This window comes from Ailuropoda melanoleuca, chromosome 4 (genome assembly GCF_002007445.2).
Source record: "Ailuropoda melanoleuca isolate Jingjing chromosome 4, ASM200744v2, whole genome shotgun sequence".
NCBI lineage: Eukaryota > Metazoa > Chordata > Mammalia > Carnivora > Ursidae > Ailuropoda > Ailuropoda melanoleuca.
Genome location: NC_048221.1, coordinates 23,641,383 through 23,655,901, shown reverse-complemented (window position 1 = coordinate 23,655,901; position 14,519 = coordinate 23,641,383). Strand labels below are relative to the sequence as shown.

The 14,519-nt window shown below is 38.7% G+C and overlaps 1 protein-coding gene across 1 annotated transcript in view; it reads left to right on the top strand.

Moving 5' to 3' along the window:
• The window catches only part of ERC2 (ELKS/RAB6-interacting/CAST family member 2), a 919,611-nt gene that overhangs the window by 371,431 nt on the left and 533,661 nt on the right, over positions 1-14,519 (top strand). The window lies entirely within an intron of this gene.

The window sequence follows — 14,519 nt, the reverse complement described above, 5'->3', positions numbered from 1 at the left end:
TTCATTAGTTGCGTATAACACCCAGTGCACCATGCAATACGTGCCCTCCTTACTACCCATCACCAGCCTATCCCATTCCCCCACCCCCTTCCCTCCGAAGCCCTCAGTTTGTTTCTCAGAGTCCACAGTTTCTCATGCTTCACTCCCCGCNATTTTAGTACATCTTACTTTGCTGAACCCACACTGATTTTTTTTTCTTTTTGGTGGGGAAAGACTAACGTTTGCACCTATTACTTAATTGGAATCAGTGAGAGAATATATAATAAGTTATGACTACAGTCACCTAACACAGAAGATGCTTGATCTGTCTAGGGCCCTTCTTTCCTTTTTTCCTTTAGCAACTCATTTTTTCTATTGTAGGGGATCCAGATGTGGAGAATGCCCTCTGATTTTTTTTTTAAACTCCCATTTGTTACCAGCATGGAANATTTAGCTATTGTGGACAATGCTGCTATGAACATTGGGGTGCATATGGCCCTTCTCTTCACTACGTCTGTATCTTTGGGGTAAATACCCAGTAGTGCAATGGCTGGATCATAGGGTAGCTCAATTTTTAACTTTTTAAGGGACCGCCACACTGTTTTCCAGAGTGGCTGTACCAACTTGCATTCCCACCAACAATGTAGGAGGGATCCCCTTTCTCCACATCCTCTCCAACAATTGTTGTTTCTTGCCTTGTCAATTTTTGTCATTCTAACTGGCGTAAGGTGGTATCTCAGTGTGGTTTTGATTTGAATTTCCCTGATGGCCAATGATGAACTTCAAGTTTTATGATGATGACACCAGGTGTCAATCAATGAAGAACATCACAGTTGCTTGTTTCACGAGGAGTTGAGACTAAGTGCTGTTATTCTTGAGGAATAAATGGCATTGATGTTCTCGGTAAAGTNTCCCAGAACGCTGGGATCACGCCCTGAGCCGAAGGCAGATGCTTAACCGCTGTGCCACCCAGGCGCCCCTGTTATTCTTGAGGAATAAATGGCATTGATGTTCTCGGTAAAGAATTTGGGAAGGTACTTTCAGTGTTTAAGTGACGAATGACATTTGCTGATATGCACATTTTGCAAAATTTTATACTTTGCCCCAAAAGTAAAGCTTAAAGGTTTGGGAACTAGTTTGGAAGTTCTAGAACAAAGCCAATTGTATATTATGGCTCCTTTGGGCAACATGATTATAACCATACTTATTTAAACAACGTAGATAATGGATTAGGAAATATTTCATGTGTATTCGGAGAGGTTCTTAAGCTTCAAGCTTTATTCACTGAGTGTTAACCAATCCGTTTGAGGAGGAAATAATACACTGGCAACATAGCGAAGGGGCAGGAGTTCTATTATACCCGCAATGTAAAGGAGAGATAATACCCAAAGAAGTAATGCACACATTTCAGAAACCTACTCAAAATATGGAACCTAATACAGAAGCCAATGGGCCAATGAAACATTGTCTTTGGGACTGGAGACTCCTTCAAGTTTTGACCACATTCAGCATAATTGGCTTTTTTAGGGCAGGCCTGGATTGGAACAGCATAAGCTTTGGATTAGGGTGTGTTGGCATGGGAGAAATAATAAACTTATATCAATGTCAGACATGTAGTATTACTTAATATTTCTTTCTTATAGACTCTTTGGCAATGAGCAGTGTATTTTGATGCCAGTAGAAATGGGTATGCTCCTTTCATAGCCATGTTTAACCTGGTGAAGCTAGGCTTGCACCTCGTATCTGTCAGTTTTGCCTTCAGAGCCCTGGGTCTCAGAAATCTTGTGTCCTCCATGAGTCATGTGAATGGGTCACATGTCTAGGCAGCAGGTGTGGACACAATGCTCTAAGCATTTTGTTACTTGAGGAAGGAAGTAAAGTTGAATAAACAGAGAACCCCAGGTGACAGAATATCTCTGAGCAAGCTTTTGTAGGAAAACAGCAGTCATTGAGCCTGGATTTTTGGTTCTACTGCTATATTTTTGTCTCTACTTCATACTTCCCAGATATGGAGTTCTTTTAGTAGGGGACAAAAATATGCATGTATGAAAATTGTTCAGTGGAGTATCCGCTTATGGCTGTGACGCTGAAGTCAGAGGAGCAATACAGTTTTCAAGCTGCAGACTTTGCATTCTGTTCTCATACCTGAATTCAGACTTCGGCTGATGAAGTGCTACCTGACTATTGAGCTTTTGTTGGAAATGTCATAAAACCTTGATGACATTGTACATTTGGAAAGTGTATAATGCCCAGGATTATAGGACATGGTAGCATTATTTGAACCAGATCAAATTCAGACTGCTATGTAGCTCATGCAACATAAACTTACTACCCAAGAAATTTTTAAAAAGCCATTAAATTGGACAAAAATTCTATCTCCATTTTCATTCTAGTTCTCAGTCCCACTTTATAGAACAGAGGTACTTTATTTATTAGGGGGAGAAAAACAGATGGTGATTTCTCTGAAACCCAAGTTCACTAGCTGTCTATTGGGCTTCATGGATTGCCCTGTGGGTTGGAAAGGGCAAGGAGAGGTGAGTGGAACTGGCTTCTGGGGGTGGCGCCTATGGACATGCCCACTTCAGCAGCTCTGTTCTACCAATTTGGAAGTGTGGCGGTGAAAATTCTGAATGATGATAAGCTCAGAGGTAAGGATGCTACAGGAGTATGGTCATTAGCATACTGGGTTTCTTCATGAAGTTTATCAAAAAACAGTATCCGAGGAGATGATTATAGAACATAGAGATTTCCATGTTAGCGTAAAGTTGGTGTAAGTTACGGAGGACTTTTTGACTGAACTGAGCTCTTTCTTGGTGCTAAAAATCCAGTTGCACTTTTATATTTATTATTAGCAAACCACCTATTTTTTGAACATATGGGAAATCATATTCTTTTTGCATTTACTGAATGTTTTCCTATGTGTACGTCAGTCACTACTCTAGGTCCTAGAGACTCAAAGGGAAATAAGGCATTCTCCAGTCCTCAGGAAGCTGACAGTCTGGTTGGAGAGATAGACATGCATAATGGAGAGCAACATGGTATATTACCAGAAGCAAACTGCTTGATGGATGCAAACAGCAGAAGCTAATTCTGACTACCTTGAGCAAAAGGGAATTTACGGCAAGGATATCTAAAGCCCCAGTATCTGGCTGGTAGAACCAGATTAGGAGTGATCAAGAACCAGGACAGCTGTAGGAGACCAAGAGAAAGGAGAGAGTGCCGTGATCTCATAACCAGGAATGTCTGGTCAGGCATCTTCTCTGCTGATGGCTGCCCTTTCACCCTCCTCCTGGTGCTCTTACATCACACTGTTGGTTAAGATTTAAAGTCCTGAGAGAGAGCTCCAGATTTCACACAGATGCCCCTCATCGGCAGGATCTAACCAGACCTGCCCTAAAAAGAAACTGGGAAATGTGATTCCAAGAGATTTCCACTCAGTTCTTGTGTCACTTACTCGGGGAAGTCTTTGCTGACATGGCAGGCTGGGAGAGGTTTTACACTTTTAAAGAACTGTTTCTTGGCTCAGTTTGAAATTCTGCATCCCTTTAGTGAATGTTGGCTTCCCTCCCACAGCTAATCTCCGTGAGTGCCCCAACCATAGTCATCAAGATACCTCTAGCTCCTTGCATAATTCTTGGCAGGTGATGATCCTCAATCAATATACATTGGGTGAATAAATTATATCAGCAAATTCTGAATGAATGAGGACTTGGGAGAAGAGAAACCGCTTTGAGATCCACTCCTGGCCCACGAATATTGTTAGCTATGAGAGGAGTCTTTTGCCCCAGTGAAATGTCAGACTCACTCATTGTTCCCAGTACACTATGTTCTATGTAGGCTGCAAGATAGAACCAACCCATGGATAGTAAAACAGAATGGGGAAATGACTGTTGTCCTACCCACATATAACACCTCCAACTTTGGGTCCATTACCCTGACAAGATAAAAAGGGGTTAAGGCTTGAGTAAGGGAACTTAGCTACTCTTGCTTCCTTTTCCTTTTTAATAAAAAGAAAATGTGACATTTATGAAGAATACTGTCTTGTTCTGCAGAGAATACTGCTTCTTCCTCCAGTTCCCACTTCTAACTTATTGGATTGTCAGAGGCATGGTATTCTGGTGAGAGTGATAAAATGAAATTATTGATTATTCATGACCATTTTTAATTATAACCATGCAAATGATAATTTTTTATAACAAAAGAATTATCTGCTGCTGATTGAGCCCTTACTATACACCAGACACTGTGCTAAGAGTTTTGCACCATTAGGTTATGAGTCCTTATAACAAACCTAATGGCACATGGGTACTACCATACTCCCTATTTTTAAAATAAGAGACTGGTTTAAAGAGTAACTTGCCCAAAGTCACACAGCAGGGAAGTGATGGAGCTATTCTTAACCACCACATTATTCTGGTGTTTTTCTGTTTTGTGATCCTGCCCCACTCATGAGGCAAGTGGGATCATTAACTTTTAGAGATTAGCTAAACTATAATTTGAGCAATTTACCTGAGGTTAACATACAAGGATGTCTATATTTAATACCAAACCAACAGAGATGAAGTTACTCAATAGTGTGATGAAAAGTAGGAAACCAATTAAATTAATAAAATACGACATCAGTTCAGGAATTTAAAAATATGTTAATATATATGTTAAGCTATATTTAGAAAAAAGATTGTGATGACCTTTAGTTTCTGTTTATTTTTCCCCGGTGAGATTCTTCATGTATCATTTTAAGCAATTGGATTGTTTTGCTGCTTTGTTTTCAAAGGATTGCACCATTTTTGCTATCACAGTAGTTTCACTTTGTTTTGGTAGTTGGCTTAAAGGAACAAGACCTCAAAAGGTGATTAGAGTCTTCTAAGCAGCTCTCTTGGATGAGTCACAGATGAATTCATGATTTGGAAGACTCCTCACCTAGTCCCAAGAGGAGCTAGTCTGGGAGGCTGCTCCACCTTGAAGTAAGCTGCCCACCTACCAGTGTTGGTGGGCTCACTCTGCATCTAAAGCCAGGAACTGGGCTGGCACCCAAGGGTTGGAGCTGCAACCAGGGTGGTTGTGGATCTAAAGCAGGGTTCTCAGCTGGCAGGCACTTTACAGCCTTCCCACCCCAGGAATATTTGGCAATGTCTGGGGATAGTTTTGGTTGTCACAGCAGGGGGATTGCTATAAGCATCTGATGGGTATGGTCCAGGGGTGCTACTAAACATCCTGCAATGCACAAGAGACATCGCCTGCCCTCCAAAGCAATAGTTACCCAGGCCGAAAGGACTCTACAGCAGTCCATTTCTTCCCATGTGTGGACTGTCCAACCCATCTTGGCTCTTTCTTGAAATAGTATTCCTTAAAATGATTTTTACTTTGTATAACTGGCATTTTTCTCTCCAATATCTCTGAATACTATCTCAGCTAATATGATTAACATTTTTAGCTACACTTTTTCTGGCATCATTGTAAGAAGTTTACAGAGGTAAACATCTTGTATGTGTGCATATGAGTATGTATGATTTTGAACTATTTTATATTTTTGATGTACATATAGCATTCTTGAATTATTAACATTTTTAGAATTATTGAAACTGTTTTGACCACACTGATCATATCAACTAATTTAGAGAGAGGTGCTGGTCAGCTATGGTATAGGGAATTTATAATAGAAAAAAAAAATCTTATTTGGACAGAGTAGTGGTGGGTCACCCAGCAGGTATCACCTAATTTAAATTTCTTTGGCTAAATGCCAGCATTCTAGTTGTTTGGAAAAGTGACCTTTAAGGCTATTTTTTTAAAATGTGCTTGACTTTGCCTTTGGGGCTAAAACTCTAATTTCTGAATTCACATTTAATATATTTTTTAATATATTTTATCTAGTCATTTGGACTGACTGGAGCTTTAACTAATATGTTGCTTAAATATTTGCAATTAAAATAAATTGTCTAGATTAGTGTTTGTGATTTGCCAGTTTTTTTTGAACAGTGCCTTCTTCAGTCTAGAAAATATAAGAAAATCCTAACTTACTACATTATATAACAAAGTCTCTACATGTATTCTGTGTTTGTGTGGCTATTGGTGTTTGCATATTGTTGGGTCTAAGCAGAACATCTTTGTTCTGGCATCATTTAATGTACTGTATCTTTATCATGGCTTGAAGTTGATGCCAGAGTTTCTAGTACTAATTAAATTTCACAGGACAAGTAATCATGAAGCATGTGTGCCTCCTATTCTTGGCAATATTAGCCCATTGTTAGCAATGACCTAGGTAAAAACCAGCTTGGTGATTTTAACCAATTGATCCTATTGGCAAGAAGTCCATTGTGTTCCAATGAAGTGGTGTTTTGAAGGTCACTTTGCATCTCTTGAGTAGAGATGTGGCTGGCCTCTTTGGTAAACCTATGCTTCTTAATGAAACAGTAAATTCACCGGCCTTCTTTTTCGTGGGGATTGCTAAGGGATTTGAAGTTGCCCTTCTCTTAGAGATGACATTGATGATGACATCTGAGGCCTTGGGCACCATTGCCTTATTCTGTCCAGCTTGCCTTCCCTTCCTGTGTACCATCCAGTCATCCAACAGAACATATTCAGCATCTGTAATGGTCGGGATGCTCTGCAGACACTGGGGGTTACATAGGCTACTGAAGAAAATATAATTTCTGCCTTCTGGGAGCTCACACTCAGAAAAAAAAAACACAAAACACTAAAGATTCAATTACAGGGCAGTGTGTGCTGTGTGCAATGTCAGCCAGGTACATGGTACACATAGGAGGGGGTTCCTCACCTATTGGGAGTAGAGAGGGCCAAGGAGGACTTCTGGAGAAGTTGATGACTAAATCAAGAGCTGAGGGATAGGAGGTGTTGTCCAGTCAAAGCAGTGAGAATAGCATTTGTAAAGACTTGACTGGAAAAGGCAGCACAGGGCATTTGGTGGAATTAGAAGTAAAAGTAATTTAATATAGATGGACCACACTCTCCTGCCCCATTTGGGGAAAAAATTTCACAGTTAGAAATTACTATTTCTATTCTATTCTTTATGTCTTCTAGCAATAAAATGTATTTTATAATTAAGGTTTGAGAGTCATTTTGACTTCCATATTATAAATATTCTCTTCTAGTCCCTTGTGACTTGCAAGTGGCAGGAGCGATTATCTGTGTTATTTCAAAATGCAGTTCAGGGCCAGATCATGCTGAGAACTGATTCTTATTCAATGAGAGAGCTGATCCTGAGCCAGGGGAGGCAAATTCTCTTTTAAATAAATATTTGCTTCTGGGTTAAGATCTTATTTTCTGTACTCCATTTCAGCATGATGGATTTTTTAAAGGTTTGTTTATAATTACCTGCAAAATCCCTTGAAGATTTAAAATAAAAATGCTTAGAGTGCCCTGACAGTGGCTGCTACCCTAATGGGTACAGGCATCTTGACACATCTGTCAATCTCAGCTGCCAGCTGTTGTTGTTTTGTGATATGGGATTAGAGGTAGTTGAGCCTTCACATATTTCAGTCTGGAGATGATTCCATTTTTCTTCCCACATACTCCCCAGGCCATTTGATTTAAATCAACCTTATTTATGTGGGAAGGAAATTTTTCTGTCTGTCTTTTTTACTTATCCCGTGTTTGGCAATGAATTCTACTTTGCTGTGAGGAGTTTGCGCATATCCGTATTAGCAATTATCATGTTGTATTGTAGAGAGAAGTTCCTAATTCACAACTTTTATATGGTCTAAGTTTCCCATAAGAATAAATGTAAATTAGGGATGATATGTTCTTGGGGCATATAATGCCACAGTCATTGTGGTAAGGGGCACCTTAATAATGTACTGATATTGCAGTCTCCTTGTCATTTTTTTTTTGCTTTATCCTTACCTGATTATACTCTACATTTTGCAAACTGAAAGATATAACTGCTTTAAAAAGATATAACTGCTTTTCACAGAAACTGAATTCTAGATTAATGTCACAGTGTATAGCAGTTTGGGGCCTTCATCATAATATTTTATCACACTTATCTCCTTTTTAGTTTGCTGATTTTTGAGAACCAGCAATAACACCAACATGTAATCAGCTCTTGGATAATATAATTAGAGTTTATAAAAGTAATTTACAATTCTAACAAAGTGTTATGGTAGGTAGAATTCTAAGATGGCCCCCTGATTTCCTACCTCTCTGGTGTGTATTTCCTGAATAATGCCCAGACCTATGAATATATATGATGGATTCAACACCAATAATTAGATGATGTCATATGGCACAGTTGACTTTAAGAAATGCATATAATTTAACTGGGTTTGACCTAATCACATGCACCTTTTAAATCTGGGTCCTAAGGTCAGAGATAGGGAAGTCAGAGATTCAAAATATGAGGGGGATTCACTGTGTGAGACGTTCTTTATTGTTGACTTGAAGATGGAAAGAGCCATGTGGCAAGTAATTTGGACAGCCCCTGGGCTGAGAGTGTTTCCTGCTGACATCCAGCAAGGAAGCAAGGACCTCAATCCTGAGACTATAAGAGACTGAATTTTGCCAATAACAAGAATAAGCTTGGAAGTGGATATTTCTGTAGATTCTCCAGATAATTACTCATTCTGACTGACACCCTGATTTCACCCTTGTGATATCCTGAACGGAGACCCCAACCAGACTGTGCTGGACTTCTGGACTTCTGACCCACAGAACTGTGAGCTGATAAGTGGAAGTTGTTTTAAGCCACTAAATTGATAGTATTTTGTTACACAGCAAGAGAAAACCAATACAAATGCATATTAATATAACTGTTCAGTAGTAATAAATCTCTTACAGAAATCCAGAGGCAAGTTAAATGGTAGTAGAGTTCACAGGATACTGACAAGGAGTGTTGGCCCACTAAAGTGGTATGGCTTGTAACTATAATAAAAGCAGTTTCCACTGCCTTTGACTGCTCAGCTTAGAAACCATGGGAGTTTTGATGAATTTTTATAGTTGTAGGGGGACTTGCATTGTTTCAAAATATAGGAGTGAGCCCTTATTAGTTTTCAGATTGTACTATTTCAGATTGCATAAATAAGATTTCTAAAATGTGATGTTTTGTGTTTGTGTCTGTTTCCTTATTAAACGCTGAGCTCAGCAGAGGAAGTAACTGGGTCCTACTTATCTTTTTATTCCTAGTACCAAGCACAGTGCTTGGCATGTGGCAGGTGCTTAATAAGTGTTAGTTGGAAAATTGAAATGTAATAGAAGAATAAACAAGTCTGTCCAACATATTGGTGCGGTTCAAAGCAAGTAAACCAATAGGAATGGTTCTGTTCCAATAAAACTTTATTTACAAAAACAGCGTGTGGGCCAGATTTGGCCCATGAGGTATAGTTTGATAAGCTCTGGTGTAGATCACAAGTTATTATAGCTTAGAGGCAATTCTACCATTTAACAACCTTCTTGGCAACTGAAATTTTTAAAAAATATATTCCAAATATTTGATGGAGTTCAACAAAGTGTACTTCTTTTCAGGGCTTTACTTACTATTTGCCTCAGACGTTCTTCAGACAATGGGAAGTAAATCATTTGCTCCCAAGGGTGAGGTCTTCCCAAGTTCTATGGCGTTCTGGTAGCTTTTTTGTGAGTAAATTTTGAATGGGGCAAAGCTAAGCAAACAGGATATGTTCAAATGAATGGTACTGAATGACTTAGGAGAAGTCATATGACTTGGGATAGAGATATTTCTTTCTGTAGCATTGAAATATGAAGTTACATTCTTTAGGTCACATATGATACTCGGACTTACAAAAACGTATGAAGGGTATCATACATATACTGAGGCTTTTTCCAAATTATGAATATTTGTGAACTTGTGAATAGCTTGAGGCATAGACAAGGTTGGCCAGGTGGGCAAGGATCCTTTGCTACCATTCCATGTTACCAACTTTTCATTAGAGGTTGCAGGAAACGTTCTTTGAAAGAGATAGAAGCAGGTATAAAATGTCAGGTAGCTGAGAAAAGACAAATGTGGGGCAGTTGACCAAAGCTGCCATTTACTTATGCTTCACCTAGCAATTCATCCTAAGGAAAAATTAAGGAGGTAGGCATAGATTTAACCACAGCCTTGTTCATAGCTAGTTCTTTAATTTTTTTTTTCTTTTTGGCTGATCAGTGAAAATATTATAAAGTAGAGGAGTGGCTAAATAAATGATGATATTTGCCTACATGGAAATTCAGCCAATAGAAATTATACTATAGAAGAATATTCAAGGACATAGAAAGAGATTCACATTATTTTGTTAATTGAGATAAACTGCCTCCGATACATATGCATAGAAAATGATCAGAGAAAATGCCTATTTTCTCATACCCTCACCACCACAGTACAACTCTATTTTTGTTTTTTAAAGTTTATACATAAACATATACACATATACATGTACATATACATGCATGTGTCTGTAGATTCAGTTTGTTAAGAACATGAACTGTGACAGCTCAGCTTATGGGCTTTTTAAACGTAGGCAAGTTACTTATGTTTTTCTCTGCTTCATTTTCCCTATCTTTAGAATGAGGATAAGCTTACATTCTCACTTTCAGTCTCAATTCTTCTGAGAAGACTAGGTGTTCAAGAGGTATTTGTTGAATGAACAAAGTGCCCAGCCCTTTTGGTACACAACAAAGTTATTACTTTATATAAAATCAGAATTTAATGCTGGATCCATCAACTCTTTTAAAGAGCTTGGAAACAAAGTGGAATTACTTCATAAAGATCATTTTAAATTGATTTTTAAATTACCTGCAGTAAAATTCACTCTTTGTGTTATACGGTTCTCTGGGTTTTGATAAAAGTATAGAGTTGTGTGACCATCTTCACAATCATGATAAAGGACAGTTCTGTCCTCTCAGAAACCTCTCTCGTGCTGCCTTCTCTGCAGTCAACCCCTCTCCCCAGCCCCCAGTCCCTGGCAATCCCTATCCCTATAGTTCTGCCTTTTCTAGAATGTCATCGAAATGGAATTGTACAGGGGCACCTGGGTGGCACAGCAGTTAAGCGTCTGCCTTCAGCTCAGGGCGTGATCTGGCGTTATGGGATCGAGCCCCACATCAGGCTCCTCCGCTATGAGCCTGCTTCTTCCTCTCCCACTCCCCCTGCTTGTGTTCCCTCTCTCGCTGGCTGTCTCTATCTCTGTCGAATAAATAAATAAAATCTTTAAAAAAAAAAAGAAATGGAATTGTACAGTACAGAGCCTTTTGCATCCGGCTTTTTTCACTTAGCATAATGCATTTGAAATTCATCCATGTTACAGCCTTTATCAATAGTTCATTCTAAAGATAAATCCTATTATTTATGAAACATTCTGTATCATAACCACCCAGGTCTTTTATCTGGCAGGTTATCCTGAAGCCAGAGTTGTGACAGTGCAGAATGTTAGCACCCAAGAACACTGGATAGACAGCCTAGTTCAACTTAGCTTTAGTTGAGAAGGTGAGGATTCCAAGAGCCAGAAATCACACACATTCCCCAGGTGAGCTCCAGTCAGAGTTAAGACCAGAATCTAGAGCTTTGATGCTAAACTAGCAAAGTTACATTGGAAGTGAGAAAGGGGAAATCATTCTGGTGATGGACTAGAGGAAAAGTTCCTGAAGGGTAGGGAAAGGGGTGTGGAGTTTGTGTGTGTGTGTGTGTGGGTCTGATATATTGTGTTGAAAGGATGACATTAAATTATTTTTAGAAGGAAAACAAACCAGCACTTTTTTTGTGTTTAGAATAAGAAGAAAGGACTTTCTGTCATTATTATTTTGCAATAGGGGTGAATTTGTGTCAATCTACCTCCATTTCCTAGCATTCATAGTCAGCACTGGTTTGGAGAGTGGCCAGCAGGTGTCATAGGTGTTTTCTTTCATGGCCTATTCCTTTAAACATGTGAGTTTAGTGAGCACCAGATTCCCTTAGAAAGCTCACACTAGATTCTGAAATGTGCAGAGGCATATGGTTTGCTCTCAAGCCTGAATTAGAAAACCCTCTTATTGTTTGTTATTTATCCTGTTTAATCATTTATTTGTTAAGGCACAGCACTACTTTTTAAAAAATAATTAGTTTACATGTAAGTACTATATTATATATCTTTCTTTAAAAGAAATAACAAAATTGGTTTTTCTTTCTTAAAAGTCAAATTAGGTTTTTAAAAATAGAATCTCTTTTAAATAGATGATGGGGATTAAGGAGGGCACTTGTGATGAGCACCAGGGGATGTGTGGAAGGGTTGAATCACTATATTGTACACCTGAAACTAATATGACACTGTGTGTTAACTGGAATTTAAATAAAAACTTAAAAAAAATGGAAAAAATGGAATTTCTTAAATCTATATAGAATATTTATCCATTTTTATTACATAATGCAATGAATAAAATAAATATTTAACCTTAAGGAAAATTTAGATTTATGTTTTATAATGTGGAAAAAAGTTTCTATAAATAGCATGAAACATTTATTCACTAATTTAGGTTGGTCACAGTAATGCATGTTTATACCTATATGCATATCTGCATATTTTCTTTTGTCTTATTTTAAACCTTTCTTTAGAAAAATTTTCATAGCAGTTGACTGAATGTCACAGATACAGAACGTAGTTCAGTGTCTGAAGTAATGTATATATTTGCTCTGTTTACAATATCTTTGACTTAAATCTGTGGTAAACATGGCAGTTATCATAAGGAAATATAGGATATTTGCCATGTTCAAGTCTAAACTCTTTGGAAACAGTTCTTGAGGAACTGTAATTGTGTCTTTGGTTTGGTATTTCACTTTCGTTTATAGTTCAAGCATTTGTTGTACATTTCTGTGTGGCTTATATGTTTTTTTTCACATCAGTACCACCAGACCTCCTCTTAGAATTTTAAACTAGGTGTTCTTTTTTCTTTGAATAATTCGTCTCTGAAAGTCCCTTCTCTCCTTCTGTAGAGTCTCTATGATCAAGGATATGGGAACTAAACAGAGACTGTGCTAAGTGTTATGGTAGTTGACAAACTATTTTGGTTAGATAAGTCTCCCAATTGGAGTGTCAGAGTGGATTAGTCTAGCCCAGGGAGAGAGGAAGAAGGTAGAAAATAATGTCCAAAATGCTTACAAAAGCGATGAGCTGTGACAGGGAAAGGGCCTGAGACACCATCCCTCTGTTGCAGGGAAGGAAAAATCAAGAATGTCAATTTTAGCTATTAAAATTGCCTCACAGTGCATGGGAGGCGCTAATTTGCTCAGACATCTTTTGGCAAACTTGCATGTAGGGTCTGCTTAGTCCCTGTTGTTATTTATGTACAGTAATGCCTGCAGCCAGAGAGCTATCTTTCCGGACTTGCTTCTTTCTAACTGAGAGTAAAGGCTTGAGGAATATAGGAGATGTCAGTAGCAACAAGCAACTTGAATTCCTCAAGATAAAGACCATGGCTGGGAAGAACTAAGCAGGCAAGTAAAGGTTACTGACTCCACATTAATAATAAATTTACGAGAGTACAGAACAAATCATGCCAGGCCATCTTTATCGTTTTCTAGGTGGACGTGCAAGATTAAAGAAAGGAATTCAATAGCTGTAATATCTGGAATTGAGTAAATCATCTAATTCAGTGTCTCCACAAATCTTTGGGGGCTGTGGGGGCGGGGGCAGGGGATGGGGAGAACCTCAATGAGAATTGGCTCTGAACACTGTCATGTGGATTCAATTTGGCTGTTGTAATAAATTACAATGGAACAAGGTCCATTGGGACGATGTTGGGATCAATAGAAGGTCAGGCTGTAACATCTCCAGCAGTGGTCTGGAAGAATGGATAACACACTTTATTAAGCTTGGCAGGCCGGGAGGCTTTGGTACTGTTGTGGTCACCACCACTGTCATTAGACTTTATGAAGCACCTGTTGGGTATGGGGCACTCTGGGGACTGCTCGAAGAAAGATAGACTGTGCACAATTGTCCAAATGGTCAACCTGTTTAAAAATGGTGATAATTGGTACAATTTATTGAATACTTACAGAGCTGCCATGCATAGTGCTAAGCCTTGGTCATGGATTATTTATTTTAATCCTATTGACAACCCTTGAGGGGAGTTTCTGCCTCCATTTTGCAGATGGGAAAAAATGAGGTATAGAGAATTACAGTAGTGATGTAGCTGATACGTAACAGTAATATGTCATGAACTCAAGTACGATTTTTATTCTTAATTACTATCTATGCATATAGTATCCCTATATACTCTTGGAGAAAATGTATGTTCAATCGTTATTTCATTCATTCAGTTGTTCATTCATTCAGCAAACATCTTAAATGTACTTAAGAAATTCCTGGGGCGCCTGGGTGGCACAGAGGTTAAGCGTCTGCCTTCGGCTCAGGGAGTGATCCCGGCGTTCCGGGATCAAGCCCCACGTCAGGCTCCTCCGCTATGAGCCTGCTTCTTCCTCTCCCACTCCCCCTGCTTGTGTTCCCTCTCTCGCTGGCTGTCTCTCTCTCTGTCGAATAAATAAATAAAATCTTAAAAAAAAAAAAGAAATTCCTGTTATATCAGAAGAGACAGAACCTATTCAGAGATAATTTTTAAAA